Raw genomic sequence first — 18,446 nt, 5'->3', positions numbered from 1 at the left:
CCTGTGAACTGAAAGATCGCCAGTTTGATTCCCAGTCACGGCACATGCCTGGGTTGCCAGCCAGGTCCCCATTTGGGGGCGTGTGAGAGGCAACCTATTGATGTATCTCTTGCACATTGATGTGCATTTATGTTTCTCTCCCTCTCTTTCTCCCTCCTTTCCCTTCTCTCTAGAAGTAAATAAATAAAATCTTTTAAAAAATTATTTTCTTTTACAGGTTGTGATTTTTTAATCTAAGATCTTTTTCTTACTCAGTGTCACAAAGTTTTTCTCCCAGAAGTTTTATCATTTTAGATTTTATATTTATTTAGGCCTGTAATGCATTTCAACAAAATTTTGTATCTGGTATGGATCAAAAAAAAATTTTTTTTCATACAGAGATCCAATTGTACCAGCACCATTTTGTTTAAAAGACTATTCTTTCTCTATTGAATTGCTTTTGCGCTTTTGTCAAAAATCAGTTGATTAGGGGGCACTTGAGATCTTGCTCCCTGGCATGTGTTGTCAGTTTGGCTTAAATAAACTCTTACAAAAATTAAAGAAAAAGTCAATTGACTATACATTTAAGGGACTATTTCTGAGCTCCATTCTGTTCCATTGATCTATTTGTCTATCATCATGACAATGCCACATTATCTTTTTTATTAGGTCTTTTTTTTAAAAGAAAGATTTTATTTATTTATTTTTAGAGAGAGGGGGAGGGAGAGAGAAAGAGAGAGAAATAGAAACATCAATGTGTGGATGCCTCTTGCTCATTCCCCACTGGAGACTTGTCCCGCAACCCAGGCATGTGCCCTGACTGGGAATTCAACTGGTGACCCTTTGGTTCACAGGCTGGCACTCAGTCCACTGAGCCACACAAGCCAGGGCCTGACCAATTTTCAGAAGTGCCAGAGGGAAGACCTCCTGTTTCAATGGTGTTGAAGGACACCACTGAACACCCTGCCCGCGTAATTTCACTGGTTATATAACTACTCCCATCAGTGAACCATATTTCTTCTTATTTGGCTAACAGCTCGCTTTTAATGTCATTCCTACTAGAATACATTTGTTCAATTATTTCAACACAGTTATGATCTGATGCCTCTAATGAGGTTGTCAATGAAGTAGCAGGATTGAAAAAATTTTTTTAAAATAAAAGTAGCAGGATTGAGGTTAGAATTATCCAATAACATGGCCTGGTACTGAATCACTGAATCATTCTCCCTTCTGTTAGCCAACTATTTCCCTGGGTTTCGAGGGCTGTCACTACCTGTTGTGAGGTCCCTGTAGTTAGAGGTTGTCTGATTGGTAACTTTTCTTTTCTTTTCTTTTAAAAAAATTTTTTTAAAGATTTTATTTATTTATTCCTAGAGAGAGGAAGGAAGGGAGAAAGAGAGGGAAACATCAATATGTGGCTGCCTCTCACACACCCCCTACTGGGGACCTGGCCTTCAACCCAGACATGTGCCCTAGACTGGGAATCAAACAGGTAACCCTTTGGTTTGCAGCTCGTGCTCAATCCACTGAGCCTCTCCAGCCAGGGCTATTGTTAATTTTTCTGCATCTAATACCAACTTGCAAGTTGCAGCCTCTGCCTTTAGGCAGAGCAGCCACCCTTGTGCCACTAGATGTCAGGCTCTTGAGAAAAATAGGCAATTACCCATTTGAGGTCCCAGCATTTGAATTAAAATCCCAAGGGTGTCCTGGCCACAGGTGTTGCTCAGTTGGTTGGGCATCATCCCGCAAACCAAAAGGTTTCAGGTTTGATTCCCAGTCAAAGCATATGCCTGGCTTGTGGGTTCAGTCCCCATTCAGGGCACATGACAGAGGCAACTGGTCAATGTTTCTCTCACACTGATGTTTCTCTCCCTCTTTTTCACCCTTCCTGTCTCTCTGGAATCAATAAAAGAAAAAGAAAGAAAGAAAGAAAAAACCTAGGGCAATTCCTTGAATCTCCTGCACATGAAATTCAAAAGGCTTTTCCAAATCAGGTGAGACCAGGGCAGGAACTTCCTATGGTCTTATACTTAGTTTTTAAAAAAGTGTTCTCGAGTATTCTCTTCTTTTTTCAATATACCATGTAGGAGCTTAGCTATAAGCCCAAAGTTAGGGACCCAGATCGTATAGAATCCTGTCATTCCAAGAAAAAAGGCAAGGTGACTGGAAAGGCTGAATGAGTCCCGTGTCAGAAGTGCTTTTATGACAGGGCAATCCCCATTTCTGCCTCAGGTTTCAAGGGTGTTGTTTAACCCTGGGCCAGTGGTCTGCTTATTTGAGTTCTACTTTAACAGGTAGGGCATATTTTGCCCTTCCGACTTTTTCTTGTGCCCAAACAGCTGGAATAACCTGGTCAGGAATCTCTGGTCCTTTGGAGCCTGATGGGGTAGGGCCGTAAAATCTATTCGTTCATTGAATGAGGGGCAGCACTCAGTACATGCCACACAGTTCAGGGTAAGAATTCTCTAATAAACCTTTCTGATACTGAAAAAAATTTTAAATCTATTCCTTTATGGTACTCCCCAATTTACTTAGTAGGTCCCTTCCTAAGAGGGAACTGGACACCCAGGTACACAGAGAGAAGAGTGTGGCAGCTGCTTCGATCCTATTACACCTTGGAGGCTCAAAGAATTTCTTTGTGTCTGGCTTTCCTGGCACATTTTCTATTTGGGGTAACTGTAAAAAATTAGGATCCTCTCTTCCCTTCCTTCCCTGGAGACAGTCAGGACACTCTCTCTTCCAGTGTCACTCTCGTTTGCAACATGCACATTGGTTGGGCTCCAGCTTTGTTGGATGCCTTTGGCTGGTTCCACAGCGGGAGCCGGGGTTACTCTTCCGAGAGAGTCTCCTTTCATCTCCAGATGATCCGAAGCCCAGAGGGCGGCAGCCAGAAAAGGCCTTGCTTTTCCATCTTTCCTTATTCCTTCTTTTCTTCTGCCACACCGCTGTTGTTAAAGTCCCTAAAGGCCACGAACATGAAGTAGGTACCCAGGATAGTTTCATTCTCTGGGTCCTCAGGGTCCACTGCGGTGTGTAGTCTGAAGCATTCTTTCGCTCTTTCTGAACATGTGTAAATGCTCCAAAGCAACTTGGAAAACACCCTTGTTCACCTGGGTTTGTCTTTTTTCTTAAAATAGGAGTTCTTCAACCTGTTGCCCATCAAAACACAGATTCCTAGGTGTCCTAGCGTGGGGTCCAGGAATCTGTGATTCTAAGGGGCCCCCAGTTTATTCCGAGGTGTGACCGAGTGGAAACACTGCGTTCAGTCTCTCCCACCCTTCTCTAACAACGGTACTTGTTGGCTTGAGTTTGAGGCAAAATGTGTCTCTGGAGTGTATCACCTCCTACCCAAAGACCATGGATTATTGTCCATTTTTCTTTTAATCATTACCATGACTTTAGTAAAGTTTCTGAAATCACACCTGCTAGAAATTGATAATATTTCCCCCTTATCCTTCAGAGGAAGGGAAGCAGTGGGAGTCTTCTATATGAAAACTATTTTTCTAAGAACTATGGGTGTTTGGGGAAGTCATGTATTCAAACAGCCTATAAAATGTGCTTCATTTTTTGGCTCATAGAGAAAACTGTTAATTCTTCCCATAGATCTCAAGCATATATCCTTATACCATTAGCCATAGACTGGCCCCTGAGTCCCACAGCCGAACTTTTGCTGCTCAGTCTTGCTTGTCTTCTGGGTAAGAGATCCTCTCCTATCCCAGAGCACCTTCTCTGGGAACCAGGAGCTCACTTACTTGTTCTCCTCAGTGAAGGTGGTGTGGGCTGTGGACGGGAACCTTGTTGTTCGGCGAACTGCAAGGCGTGGGTGCCATTCTTGTGTCCCGTTGAGTTCCACCCTTGCCGTGGGTGCTCCAGAAAGTGCTCTCCTTAGATGGAAGCAGGGTGGAGGCTGTGGGGGAGAAGCTCCTGTGTAAAGTAGCAAATGCGATTTTAAATGATCTCATGGGAAGGAAATGCTGAAACCTGAGGAAGCAAAGAAGCTGCACTTACGAAACAATGCCTCTCAAATCCCCAGTAGACTCCCAGCCTGGAGCAAAGTTGCCCTGGACAGGCAGTTTCCTACCAGGGACCCATTTGTTGTATTTCCTTAAAAAATTTTTTTTAGATTATTTATTTATTTATTAGATTTTAATTTATTTTTAGAGAGAGGGGAAAGGAAGGAGAAAGAGAGGGAGAGAAACGTCATGTGGTTACCTCTCACGTGCCCTCTACTGGGGACCTGGCCCACAAGCCAGGCATGTGCCCTGATTGGGAATCTAACCAGTGACCCTTTGGTTCCCAGGTCCATGCTCAAACCACTGAGCTAGACCAGCCGGAGCGCATTTGTTGTGTTTCTTAATTTATGTTTTCCTATAGCTGATACATTTACATAGAAGAGTGGGCAAATGAAGGTTTGCAGTTGTGAGTACACAAAACAGTTTATTCTAGTATTATTATTTATTAATTATTGTATTATTTATTTGTATTACAACTGTAAACCTACTTTTTTCCCACCTTTGTATAAGACAAATGAGGCAAACGTAAACACAAAGAACAAATTCCAGCTCCTATAGGGCAGAAACTAAACGGTGGTGGGTACTACAATTCCATGCTAGCCCCCTGAAAACACTGTCAGTGACCCAGTGCTCCCCGACAACCAGGTAACCGGGCCACAGATCATCACTGGAGGATGGCTTGGATTACCCCATGGGCGTTCCTCAACCCTCCAGAGTTAGATCTAGGTCAAGCCCTGAAGTTGGCGTCCCCAAACCAGTTCCTGCCTGACCAACCTGAAACCAAGCACGCACCTGAAATGAACCTGTCCTTCCAATAACCCCATACCCAAAATGAGAATAGAAACACTAGTTAAAGCAACCACAAGGACAAACCTACCACGTCCTTCAGAAGCACTGAACAAAACAGGCTCAGGTGGCCACCCCACTGTCACTGTAGGCCAGGCAGCTGTTCAGGGGGTCAGCACCAAGCTGGAGTCTCCCATGGAACAGCTCTTCCAGCCAAGAAAGCTCAGGATGAGCTGCTGCTGCCAACTGCTTTGCCAAGTGTCCACACCACAATGAGAGGGAGTAATTTTATCTATTCATTTTTTTAATTTATTGATTTTTAGATAGAAAGAGGAAGGGAGGGAGAGAGAGAGACCTCAATTTGTTGTTCCACGTATTTATGCATTCATTGGTTGATTCTTGTATGTGCCCTCTCCGGGGATCAAACCCACAACCTTGGTGTATTGGGGCGATTCTCTAACCAACTGAGCTACCCGGCCAGAGGAAGAGACGTAATCCTTTTAGAAGAGTCCCAGCTGAGTTACCAAATTTGTTACCAAACTCAAGGGGTTTGCCACTTAGGGTGTTCCATTAGACGTGGCTGTTGTTAGATAGTTTTGTTTACCTACAACAAGTAAAAGAGCCTTGGCTAGGCAGCTTAATTGTTTAGAGCATCCTCCCCATATATGGGTCAGGGCACATAGAAGAATCAACCAGTGAATGCATAAATAAGTGGAACAACAAATTAATGTCTCTCTCTCTCTCTCCACCCCCTTCTTTTCTTTCTCTAAAATCAATAAATTTAAAAAAAAAGTAAAGGAAATGGGATTCCCATCCAAAGGGAGGCTTAGCCATTGCTTATATACAACATTTGGTTAATTATTGGGTTGGCCAAAAAGTTCATTTAGTTTTTTCCAAGTAATGCTTAGTTGTCGTTAACTTCATTCAAAACAATTTTGTTAGACTGTATTGTGACAGCTGTCATATCAGTGTGCATTTAGAAAAAAACATCAAAATTGGTGAAGTTTTGTGCAGCCACTTTAATATTGACGATGGAAGAAAATATGCAACATTTCTGCATATTATGCTTTATTATTTCAAGAAAGGTAAAAATGGAACTGAAATGCAAAAAAGATTTGTGCGGTGTATGGATAAGGTGCTGTAACTGATCACATGTGTCAAAAGTGGTTTGCAAAGTTTCTTGGCACTAGTGAGATTTTGGTCAAATAATTCTTTGCTGTGGGGCTGTCTTACACATTGGAAGATATTTAGCAGCAGCTTGTCCTCTACCCCCCAGAAGCCAATAGTGGGAGACAGCCAACATACTCAAAATATCCAAATCAATAAAGTCATTGGTGAAAATGAAAAATGTGTCTTTTATTTTACAGAAAAAACTAAGCGGACTTTTTGGCCAACCAATACATGTTGATTTCTTCTTTGCAGTTTACTACACTTACCAGGTTTGGTTCCTGTCAAACTCATCCTGTTTACAGCTGCATATTACACTACACTACATTTTAACACTTAGCAAGAATGGCACTTAGTGCCCTGGCCTGTGTGGTTCAGTTGGCTGGGCGTCGTCCACAAAATGAAAGTTCACAGGTTCAATCCCTGATTGGGGCACATGCCTGGGTTGCAGGTTTGGTCATGTATGAGAGGCAACTGATTGATGTTTCCTTCTCACATAGATGTTTCTCTCCCTCTCTTTCTCCATCCCCCCTTTCCCCTCTCTCTAAAATAAATAAATAAATAAATAAATAAGTAAGTAAGTAAGTAAGTAAGTAAATTTTTAAAAATAATAGCTTTTAGGAAGAACTATCCAGACCTTGTCCTATCCAACAACATGTACAAGGCACTTCGTATAGCAGCTGGCACACAGTAAGTTACCTGTTTGTACTCTCTCTGCTAGGCACTTAGAATCATTACTTCATCTCCTGCTATCTCAATTCTTCATACATCTCTTTCTTAGATCCAATCTTTGATGACACATTCCTAGCATTTCAAATGTTCCTTTTGATGATGCTGAGCCTGCCTTTTACACTACAAAGAATTGACTGGCCTAGTTTCCACTGAAGCTGAGGACTCACTGCTCTTTCACTACACCAGATCAGAACTTTCATTTTCCAGTATCCACTAATTCTTATAAAATTGCCAGGTGCAGTGAAACTGTGGTTGTCCACTTCTCTTTTCTTTGGAGAATCATTATCTTTGGTTTCCATTTCTTCAGTGGCAGAATCTTTTATTCAAGTGAGCATTTCTCTGAAGCTCAATATGTAACTGGTTAAAGTTCTGCTTTTGCTGAAGCAGTATGTATACGTATCTGCGGGTGCTCTGAAACAGAGTTCCCAGGAACACAGCTTGGAAAATACCGGAAACCCCACCCAACTCCACACACACACAAAAGACTTAAATTTTATAATTGCAGAGCAGCTCCAAAAGTAAAGATGACGCTGCAGAAACCAACCTGTTGACTGTTAGGAAGCATCATAATGTAACCACATAGAGTTAAAAACCATGTGTTGAAAAGACATGTTTTTTTTTTTCCTATCGAATTACCTTTGCACTTTAGTCAAAAATCAATGGACTTTTCAAAAAGAAGTCGAGGGTGCAAATACATAGTGTGCAAAAAGTGCTGGTATCAAAAGCTAAGCATAGAAAAGTTGAGGGTCCCCGGGGTCAGGCGCGCGCTCGGTTGCACTTGCAGCCGCCGAGGCGCTGGGAGCTTGGAGCTTGCTACCCCGCCGCGCTCCAGCCGCTTAAGTCACCCGCTGCGGTCTCCCGCCAGCTTTTCTCCCGATCCCGCAGCGCTCCAAACGATCCCGCAGCGCTCCAAACCCTTCGGCTGGCCCAGGGCGCGCTCAGTTTCTCTGAGCAGAGCGTCCCTGATGCGGCCCTGGGTGATGGCCACCAAGATGGACAAAGAGGCTTGCCCGGAGGCGTACAATCTGGTGCGCTACGACAACTCGGCCATCTCCTGGGTGACTTAAATTTGACGATTCCACTATCACCCCTGGCGAGCAGGGAGCGGAATATCAGGACTTCACGCAACAGTACACAGATAACACCCGATTGTTTGCGTTTGTGCGCTTCACCACTGGGGTGGCCATGAGCAAGAGGTCCAAATTCGTCCTCATCGCGTGGATAGGTGAGAAAGTCAGCGGGTTGCAGCGAGCCAAAACTGGCACAGACAAGATCCTGGTGAAGAAGGTCGTGCAGATTTTCGCTAAGGAGTCAGTGATCAGTGATCGGAAGGAGCTGGAGGAAGATTTCATCAGGAGCGAGCTCAAGAAGACTGGGGGAGCCAATTATGAAGCCCAGACGGAGTAACCCCAGTCCTCTCTCTGTCTCTTGCCAAAGTCATTTGCCTGGTGTCCAGGAGAGGGGACTCGTGGCTTCGGTTACCGGCCCACCAGGGAGAGGAGTCACAATGAGAGGCAACACCCTGTCTGCAACCCAACTCCCCTTTGCCTGCATCACTCATGAGACCTGTTTTGTCCCATCTTGCAAAGTTCATGTAACGTCTTTCTTTTATCTTCTTTTTCTTTTGTCTCCCTCTTTCTTGTTCTGAAGAAAAATCATTATGATGCCAAGGTCAGATCTTGGCTCCCCTGTGGTGACGCCTTTTCCTGGCATTTCTCCTAGCCTGCCTGGCCTCCTCTGCCACGACCTCATGTTGCTCTGGAGCCCCCGCCAGTGCTGCCGTCTTGGTTTTCCTTGGCTGTCCCGCCTGCCTAGCGCCGAGGGGGCAGCTATGCCTGGAGCCACTCCATCCACGGTGGCCTCCTTAAGCACATGTGTTCACCCCATGTATCAGGCTCAGACCTCCTAGAATGTGCTCCAGGGTCCCTCACCCACCTCATTCAAAGTTGCCTAAGATACAGAGATGGTGCTCGGTGGTAAGAAGTATAGGCCTGACTCAGACTGAAGAAGAGATAAAATTTGTCTTAAAATTTGCCTGGCATTCACTTTCCCACTTTTTTGATTGAAGTCCCACAATGGCATGGAGTGGGGGCAAAGGTCTGAGTGCAGATTTGACAGGAGTCTTTCAGGGTTAACTTCAGAGCACATTAGGGAAAAGGGTCAGGGGTGTGGAACAGGAATATAGGTAGAACTGGGAACGGGTTCTTTACTTTCGGGAAGGTCGCCTGCCAACTGCAGGGACAGTGCGGGCCAGAGGGCCTCTCTGCCACCTTAGCTGTGTGTGCAGCACCGCCTGGCCTCGGGGAGACCAAAACACCTGTAGTTTTAATCCTACATCTGCACCACACATTCAAAGGATTATTTTTTTTTCAAAGAAAGATAAGATTGGCTTGGTTCTTCATGAGCATATTTTATATTGTTATCTTTCTCATTTTCCTTGTTCATTTCATTTGGGGGAAGAAATCAGTGCTGTATTGGGATTGTGAAGAACATCTGCACTCAAACAGTTTATAGAAAGCTCCAGCTGGTGGATTGAGTGTAGGCCTGCGAACCAAAGGGTTGATGGTTCGATTCCCAGGGGGCGCTCGAGGGGCAACCACACATTAATGTCTCTCTCCCTCTTTCTCCTTCCCTTTCCCTCTCTCTAAAAATAAATAAATAAATAAAATCTTTAAAAAAACAGTTTACAGAAATAAATGTTTTCCAAAAAAAAAAGTGAGAGAGAAAAACAAAGAAAAGTTGAGGACCCCTATGTTATTTATCCAGAATGTCCACTGAACACAGGAGCTTAGAATTTTTGCTGCTCAGGTCCTGCAAGGACTTTCCTTCCCGGCCCCGCTGTTCCATTGGCATGACATGCAGCCTTGGTGCCATCAGCCGCCGTGCCTTTAGTTTCTTTTTTTTTTCTTTTACAGATTCTAGGGAGAGGGGAAGGGAGGAAAAAAGAGAGGGAAAGATACAACAATGTGAGAAAAACATCCACCAGTTGCCTCTTGCATGTACCCTGACTGGGGACCAAACCTGCAACCCAGGCATGAGCCCTGACTGGAAATCTAACCCAAGACCTTTCCATCTGCAGAATGATGCCCGACTAACTGAGCCACACTGGCCAGGGCAGCCTCAGTGCCTTTACTTCCCAACTCTAGCACAGTCCCAATGTTCTCTGCTTTCTGTACGAAGGTCATGGTTTTATGGTCACTCCTGCTCCCCTATTTCTATGTCTTTAAAAAAAATTTTTTCAGAGTTCAGCATTTTATTGTATGTGTTACAAAGACGTTTAGTGAAAAAGACCAAAGCCCATGTCATCATCAGACTCCTCAGATTCTTCTTTCTTCACTTCCACTTTGTTCTCCTCAATTGGGGCAGCAGTGGTGGAGGGAGCAGGACCTCATGTTGGTGCAGCACTAGCTGCTTGGGGCAGGTTCTCCAGCCCCTCCATTGCAGATGAGGGTCCCAATGTGGACATTAGCCAGGGCCTTTGCAAACAAGCCTGGCCAGAAAGGTTCAACATTTACACCAGCTGCTTTAATGAGGACATTGATATCTTCCATCACCGGCACTTCGTTGTCATGCAGGATAAGAGCTGAGTAGATGCAGGCCAGCTCCTGAGACAGGGAGCGCATGGTGTGGGTGGGCGGGTGCTGGTCCAGAGCTGCCTGGAGAGGGGCTAGTCACTGGGTGAAGTGAGGGCCTCATCCCAACACAGCTACTGAGCATCTTAGTAGCAGCTGGGGAAAGGGCCCCATTTTTGTATCTTTAAAGATTTTATTTATTTTTTAGAGAGATGGGAAGGAAGAGAGAAAGAGAGGGAGAGAAACATTGATCAGTTGCCTCTCTGACACTCCTAACTGAGGACCTGGCCCGCAACCCAGACATGTGCCCTAACTGTGGGAATCAAACCGTTGACCTTTTGGTTCTCAGGCTGGTGCTCAATTCACTGAACCACACCAGACAGGGCCCATTTCTGTCTCTTTAAATACACCTAAATTGCAAAACCCAGATTGGACCTATTTCCAAATTTTGTCTTCTTTATCCTTTGCCCAGTTGCCTTCTAAGCCAAGGTGCAAATCTCCATGTTTCTAAGGGCACCCAACCCCAGTAAAAGAAGTAAGACCAGTCACTTCCTTGAGACAGTCCCTCCTGCTGAGGACTGTCACTCAGGAGACCAAAGTATAAAAGTAAGGGCTGTTTAATCAGCATAGGATCAGGGCTGAAGTAATAAATTGCCCCTGTCTACTCCAGGGATAATTTATCTAGGAAAGATCATCATATCTGTATAAACACAGCACACCCTCTCTGACTCTACAAGCAGGATACATACCTGCTGACCTTTCTAAATTCTATTTTAAAATTAATTATAAATCATTTGCTGCCCTGGGTGGGTAGCTTAGTTGGTTAGAGCGTCGTCCCAACCCGCCAAGGTTGCGGGTTCGATCTCTGGTCAGGGGACAATACAAGAAGCAAACAATGAATGCATAAATAAATGGAACAACAAATCAATGTTTCTCTCTCTCTCTAACTCTCTCTCTCAAAATCACTAAATAAAAATATTTTTTAAAAATGCATTTGCTGACTGGTGGCTCAGTTGGTTAGACGTCGTCCCACAAAACAAAAAGTCACTGGTTTGATTCCCAGCCTGGGCACATGTCTAGGTCGCGAGTTTAGTCCCCAGTTGGAGCGTCCAGAGGCAACAGATTGACGTTTCTCTCTCACATCAATGTTTCTCTCCCTTTCTTTCTCCCTCCCTTCCCTACTCTCTAAAAGTAAGTAAATAAAATATTTTAAAAATAAAAATAAAAAGTGAATAAATTTATAAAAATTCATTTGCTATGTTTGTACATGGAACACTTCTAGAAGGATCTCTAAGAAACTGGCAACAGTGGAGGACTGGTATAAGGGAGATTTATTCTTCAGTGTTGTGACACCGGCCCAAGCCGCTGTTGCCTCTCATGTAGATTACAGTAATGGTCTTGTAACTGGTCCTCTAGCCTCCTCCTACCCTCCACTCAACAGTTCACTCACCATACAGCAACAAAATGGGTTATTATTATTTTTTAAAATATTTTATTTATTTTTAGAGAGAGGGGAAGGGAAGAAGAAAAAGCGAGAAACATCAATGTGTGATTGCCTCCCGCTTGCCCCCTACTGGGGACCTGGCCTGCAACCCAGGCACGAGCCCCGACTGGGAATCAAAATGGTGGCCCTTTGCTTCACAGGCCTGCGCTAGATCCACTGAGCTACAGCAGTCAGGGCCTGGATTATTTAAAAAAATAAATCCAGTGCTGTTACTCTCCCACTGAAATTCTTCCAATGGCCTCCTGCAATTAAAATTAAATCCCAACTCCTTACTGTGGACACAAGCCTCCGAATAACCTGGCTTCCCCCCTCCCCCCCCCCCCCCGACCTCCTACCCATTATCCTCTCTGCTCCAGCCACATGGACCTTCTGTTTGTTCCTCAGACACTCCAAGCCCATTCCTTCCTCAGGGCCGTTGCTGGTCGCTCAGTCATGAATGCTCTTCCCTCAGATCAACACACAGCTGGCTTCTTGTCATCATTCAAGGCTTGGGGCAATGTCACCTCAGAGAACGGCCCCCAACCATTCAGTCTACAGTAGCTCTCCCCACCACGTCAGCGATCCTTTCCCCAGTACCTTGTTTTGTTTTCATCGTGCCACTTCCTGTTAAAGTTATTTCCTCAGTTGTCTGTTTGGCTGTCTACGCTCTTTAAAATATAAGTTCCTTGAGGGTAGGGCTCCGTCTCTCTATTTATGGTTTCGTCCTCAGTGTTTAGAACAGTACCTGGCACTGAATGAATGAATGCTTATATGAGGGCCTGTAGGAAGGTCTCAAGTTGTGGGCTGCTGTATTAGTTTCCTACAGTTGCTGTAAATATCACAAACTCAGTGGCTTAAAACAATGCAAAGTTATTATTATCTTATAGTTCCTGAGGTCAGAAATCTGAAATGGATTTTAAAGGGCTAAAACTAAGAAGTTGGCAGAGCTGGGTTCCTTCTGGAGGCTCTAGCGGAGAATCTGTTTCCTTCCCTGTCTGCATTCCTAGGCATGTGGCCTCTTCCCCCGTCTTCAAAGGCAGCAGCGTACCACCTTCAAATTTCCTGTCTGACAGTCATGCTTTCGTCTTATAAGGACTCTTGTGATTTCATTGGGCCAATCCATATAATGCAGGAAAATTTTCCCATCTCAATATTCTTAACTTAATCACATCTGCAAAGTCCCTTGTGCCATGCAAGGTAACATATTCATGGGTTTCATGGATTAGGATTTGAACATCTTCAGGGGCCATTAATCTGCCTATAATAGCCATAAACCTCTGTCCTGCAATCTGTGCTCAACAGCCAAACTCAAGCTCTACACCCTCCCTGAAACTTTCTCAGACCCCGCCCCCTGCAGAAACAGCCAGTTTCTCTTCAGTGCCTGTATAGTACTGTAACAGCACTTACTGCGCTTTGTAGAAATAGACGAATCTGTTCATCAGCCTCCATTAGGCTGTGAGCCTTTTAGAGCAGGATCCAATGTTTCTTCACCTTTGTATCTCAACCCTTAAAATGCTGATTGATTGATTGATTGACTCATTTGTTTGAAAATATTTATTAAAGGCCTATTATACTCCAGGTACTGGGGAATATAGTGCTAAACAAACATAGATATGGTCTCTGACCTTTAAAAGCTTACAATCTATCTGGAAAGAGAGACTTTTAAACCATCAGTAACCATAAAAGAAGACCAATCATAGGGTAGGTGCAATGGGAGAGCTGAGCGGGAGCATGAGCTTTTGTTTGGAGTCAGAACGGGAAGTAATGTTGTCTTGGCTGCTGCCCAAGGATGAAAAGGAGCCGGAAGTCCCACAACAGCAAATATACAGAAGGACACTATCATCACTACTGTTTGACATATAGTTTCTTTTTGTGAATAGATTGTAAGGTCTCTGAGGTCAGAAGCCCCAAGAATGTTTGTTTAGCATGGTATCCCCAGTACCTTGAACATTGGTTGTCAAAATTTTTTTTAATTTTCTTTTTTTGTCAAATATTTTAAAATACATTCTAAATTCATCATTACTATTATAATGATGAATTATTATTTTTTGCAAATCCTACCTTCATTCCGATATAGAGAGATCATATCATATCGCTGGGGAGGAGTAGGGCGGGGCCCTGGGAGGAAGTTGCCAGAGGCCATGGTAAACAGCCAAGGAAAGATTGGCTGAGAAATTGAACGCCTCAAGTGCGCATGGAATTATGGGCTAGAAGATTTGAAATAAAAGAAGGGCTCCTGGGCTCTCTGTTTGGCTGGTTGGCTCTCTCTCTTCTTCCTCAAGGATGTCTGGATGATGGTGCTGCAGCTGCCCAATGGGTGGTATTTTGGATGGGAAGGAACTCCGGGTGCAGCCTAGGATTGGTCTGGCCTGGCAGAGGGTGCAGGGTTATTCTTCTTTGGGTGCCCTAGAGGGGATGAGCTCTGAAGCAGAAACCCGCCATTCTCCCAAAATTGTGTAGCTTTTGTAACTTATGTTGTTTTAGTTTGTAAACAAACCCTATAGAAATAAGATAATTAAAGACTAACAGGGGAATGATAGGAGAACTCAGGTATTAAAGAGGTTAGCCTTAATTGATAGGTTTAAGAGATTAAAGCTTTAACTAGTTACAGAGTTTAGCCTTAATTGATAGGCTTAAGTGACTAATACCTGTGGAAAGTTGTTATTGCAAAATTGTGAAGCTTTCGAATAAAGACTCCTTTTATTACCAAACTTCTGCCTCTGGAATTTTGCCTACAGGGTGGTGAGGGGCAGCAGGACCCCACTGCTGTTCAGCAATAATTCCACTTGCATTTCTATGACTACAATATCTACACTGTCAGATCATATGGCCCTTATACAGTACACTCTCTTTTAACCTTCATTTAGTCTCAGTTCTACAAGTAACTCAGTTCTACAAGTTACAAGTAAAATATAGTGCTCCCTTGCAGACCCTATATTGATGTCTCTCTAGGCAGTTTGGTTGCATTTCTTAGGAAGGGCTCGTGGGAACAATATTCCCTGAGTTCCTGCCTATTGATAACAATTTGTCTGTGTCCATTAGAGTCAACAGTCAGTTTGCTTTGGCTCACCTGTTCTTTTCCTGATTACTTAAAATATATCAATTTCATTTTCTTCTTGCATAAAGCATTGGTGCCAAAAAGTCTGACAATTGGTGGGAAAATGGAGACAACTGTATTCGAACATCAGTAAAAAAAAGGAAAAAAATTTGACAATTATCTAATTTGTCCTGTATGAGTCACATATTCTTTTTGTCTCAAAGGATTTTTTTCTTTAAAGTCTAATAATTTTATTATAATATGCCATAGTGTTAACCATTATAGGTCAATATTTTAAAGTATATTTTATTGATTATGCTATTACAGTTGTCCCATTATTTTCTCCCCTTTATTCCCCTCTGTCCTGCAATCCCCCTCCCATCAGCATTCCCCACCGGCCCCCCACCCCCTTAGCTCATGTCCATGGGTCATACATATAACTTCTTTGGCTTCTCCATTTCCTATACTATTCTTAACCTCCCCCTGTCTATTTTGTACCTACCGTTTATGTTTCTTATTCCCTGTACCTTTTCCCCCGTTCTCCCCCTCCCCACTGATAACCCTCCATGTGATCTCCATTTCTCTGATTCTGTTCTTGTTCTAGTTGTTTGCTTGGTTTGTTTTTTGTTTTTGTTTTTCAGGTTCAGTTGTTGATAGTTGTGAGTTTGTTGTCATTTTACTGATCATAGTTTTGATCTTCTTCTTATTCTTAGATAAGTCCTTTTAACAATTCATATAATAAGGGCTTGGTGATGATGAACTCCTTTAACTTGACCTTATCTGGGAAGCACTTTATCTGCTCTTCCATTCTAAATGATAGCTTTGCTGGATAGAGTAATCATGGATGTAGGTCCTTGCCTTTCATGACTTTGAATACTTCTTTCCAGCCCTTTCTTGCCTGCAAGGTTTCTTTTGAGAAATCAGCTGACAGTCTAGTGGAAACTCCTTTGTAGGTAACTATGTCCTTTTCTCTTGCTGCTTTTAAGATTCTCTCCTTTATCTTTCATGTTGGGTAATGTAATTATAATGTGTCTTCATGTATGCTTCCTTGGGTCCAACTTCTTTGAGACTCTCTGAACTTCCTGAATTTCCTGGAAGTCTATTTCCTTTGCCAGACTGGGGAAGTTCTCTTTCATTATTTTTTCAAGTAAGTTTTCAATTTCTTGCTCTTCCTATTCTCCTTCTGGCACCCCTATGATTTGGATGTCGGAACATTTAAAATTATCCCAGAGGTTCCTAAGCATCTCATTTTTTTGAATTCTCATTTTTTCCTTCTGTTCTGGTTGAATGTTTATTTCTTCCTTCTGCTCCAAATCGTTGATTTGAGTCCCGATTTCTTTCTCTTCACTGTTGGTTCCCTGTATATTTTTCTTTATCTCACTTTGCATAGCCTTCACTTTTTCCTCTGTTTTACAACCACACTCAACCATTTCTGTGAGCATCCTGATTACCAGTGTTTTGAACTATGCATCTGATAAGTTGGCTATCTCTTCATCACTTAGTTCTATTTTTGGAGTGTTGATGTGTTCTTTCATTTGGGCCATATTTCTTCATCTTGGTGCACCTGTTATGTTGTAAGGGGCAGAGCCTTAGGTATTGCCAGGGCGGGGCAACCCAAGTCACCGAGTTGTGGTGCTGTCTGTGGGGGAGGGGTCAGAGAGGGAACAATCCTACTCATTGGGCTCTCACCCCACTTTCAGTCATTTCCCCTGCTACCCATAAGCAAATTGGGCTCTTCTGATGCTGATTTCCAGGTGGGTGGATTTGTGTATGTTCTAGGACCCTGTGGGTCTCTCCAACAAACTCTCCTGTGAGGCTAGGAGTTCCTCCCACTGAGGCAACCCCTACAGATTTTTACAGCCAGAGATTTTGAGGCTTTCTTTTCCCATGCTGGAACCCTGGGTTTTGTGGTCTGTCTTGCACACAAATGTGGGACCACCCAGCCTGCCAGCTCCTGCCTTGCCCACCCAGTCCTCTAGCTGCCACCTTGCTGTGCATCCTCTTGGCCCTGGCTGCTTGTCTCTGCCCCTCCTACCAGTCTGAATGAATGTTTCTTCTTTAACTCCTTGGTCGGAATTCCATACAGTTTGATTTTCTGGCAGTTCTAGTTGTTTTTTGTTTTTAAATTTGTTGTTGTCCTTCTCTCCATTGTGCAAGGAGGCAGTGTATCTACATATGCCTCCATCTTCTATAGGTCAATATTTTTAAGTACCTCCTTTATTCTTCTAATATATAGTTTGAATTTTTTATTTCAGAAATGTTTTCTTTTTTCTTTTTTTTTTAAATCCTCACCCAAGGATATATTTATTGATCCTAGAGAGAGAGGAAGGGGAGGAGAGAGAGAGAAACATTGACTTGACAGAAACATCAATCGGTTGCCTCCCATTTGCACACTGACATTCTCAGATTAGGGATGGAACCTAGATATGTGCCCTGACTGGGAATCAAACCCATGACCTTTCAGTTTATGGGACCATGCTCCAACCAATTGATCCACACCAGCCAACGCATGAAGGTTTTCTTGAGTAGTTTTTATTTTTTTATTTTTTCTGTTTCTTTGCTTTGGTTTTCTTTTTCAGAGATTTCTATTATGCTATTAGTAGAGTCCCTGAAGACACGAAAAAACAGTTACCTAAGAAAATGTGAGCCAAGGATCTTATAGCTTCTTTGTCTGTCTTTAATATTTGTCACTTTCTCTTGACTCCTCTTACTTTACTTCTTATTTTAATTCTTTTCCTTTTTCGTCTTTAATTTTTAAGGCATCATTTGTTGTACTTATGTGCTCTTGTGTTCCTTTCCTTGAGGTCCATCACTTCAAATATTTTTGAGTTTTTTTAAATTATGATTTGTGTTATTCTTTTATTTCTCAAATAACTTTCTTGATGCCTTTTAACTAATTTTGAAATAATATAATTTCCATCTGCTTTGTAAGTATATTTTTTGGCATGTTTTCTTTGTCTGCAGGGGTTTTTGTTGTTTTTGTTTCTCACTCTCTTTTTTCTCATAGTGATTTTGCATAGAATTTAACCCGATACTTTCTGTTGCTCATTTTTACCTTAATTTATTTTTTCTGAAGAATTTGTTAAGATAGCTTTCCTATCTTGACAGAGCTCCCTGTTCTGTTGCTTTTTGGTTTCATACTATAAAACATACCATTAAAAATATGGTAGTGAGCCCTGCTGGGTAACTCAGTTGGTTAGCGCATTGTCCCAATACCCCAAGACTGTGGATTCAATTTTGGTCAGGGCATGTACAGGAATCAACCAATTAATGCATAAGTAAGTGGAACAACAAATCAATGTTTCTGTCTCCCTTCCTCTCTCTCTCTAAAAAAAATTTAAATGGTGGCTTGCTCTCTGAGATTTCCTGGTTCTGTATCCCTACCCTACTTTTACCTGGACCTCCTCTCCCTTTGTCTCTATTGTTCCTGTCCTGCTCATTTTGATTTTTCTCTCAGCAATTTTTCTTCAGTATGGGCCTGTCCTTAAACAGAGCCCTGGATGGTCAGTTTGAAGAATTAAAAGGGGTGAGGTTACTCCAACCTCTTTAGGCCTTACTGGCATGTATGTGTCCTTAATTTACCTGCCACTGAATAGGCCAAGATCTTTCTTAGTTTCCGTTACCATTGGCAGATTGGCCTGCCATGCTACCTGTTGGGTATTTTAATCTTATCCTCT

At 42.9% G+C, this 18,446-nt stretch overlaps 2 pseudogenes; one reads left to right on the top strand and one right to left on the bottom strand.

Annotated features, from left to right (window-relative positions):
- Window positions 1-7,657: 7,657 nt before the first annotated feature.
- On the top strand, window positions 7,658-8,084 carry LOC112318958 (coactosin-like protein pseudogene; annotated as a pseudogene).
- A 1,870-nt stretch (window positions 8,085-9,954) lies between these two features.
- On the bottom strand, window positions 9,955-10,300 carry LOC112319011 (large ribosomal subunit protein P1 pseudogene; annotated as a pseudogene).
- Between the last annotated feature and the right edge of the window lie 8,146 nt (window positions 10,301-18,446).

The sequence above is a fragment of the Desmodus rotundus genome, chromosome 3 (assembly GCF_022682495.2).
Source record: "Desmodus rotundus isolate HL8 chromosome 3, HLdesRot8A.1, whole genome shotgun sequence".
NCBI classification, from domain to species: Eukaryota; Metazoa; Chordata; class Mammalia; order Chiroptera; family Phyllostomidae; genus Desmodus; species Desmodus rotundus.
The sequence above is the reverse complement of the archived record's forward strand: the minus strand, read 5'-3'. Positions and strand labels throughout refer to the sequence as shown.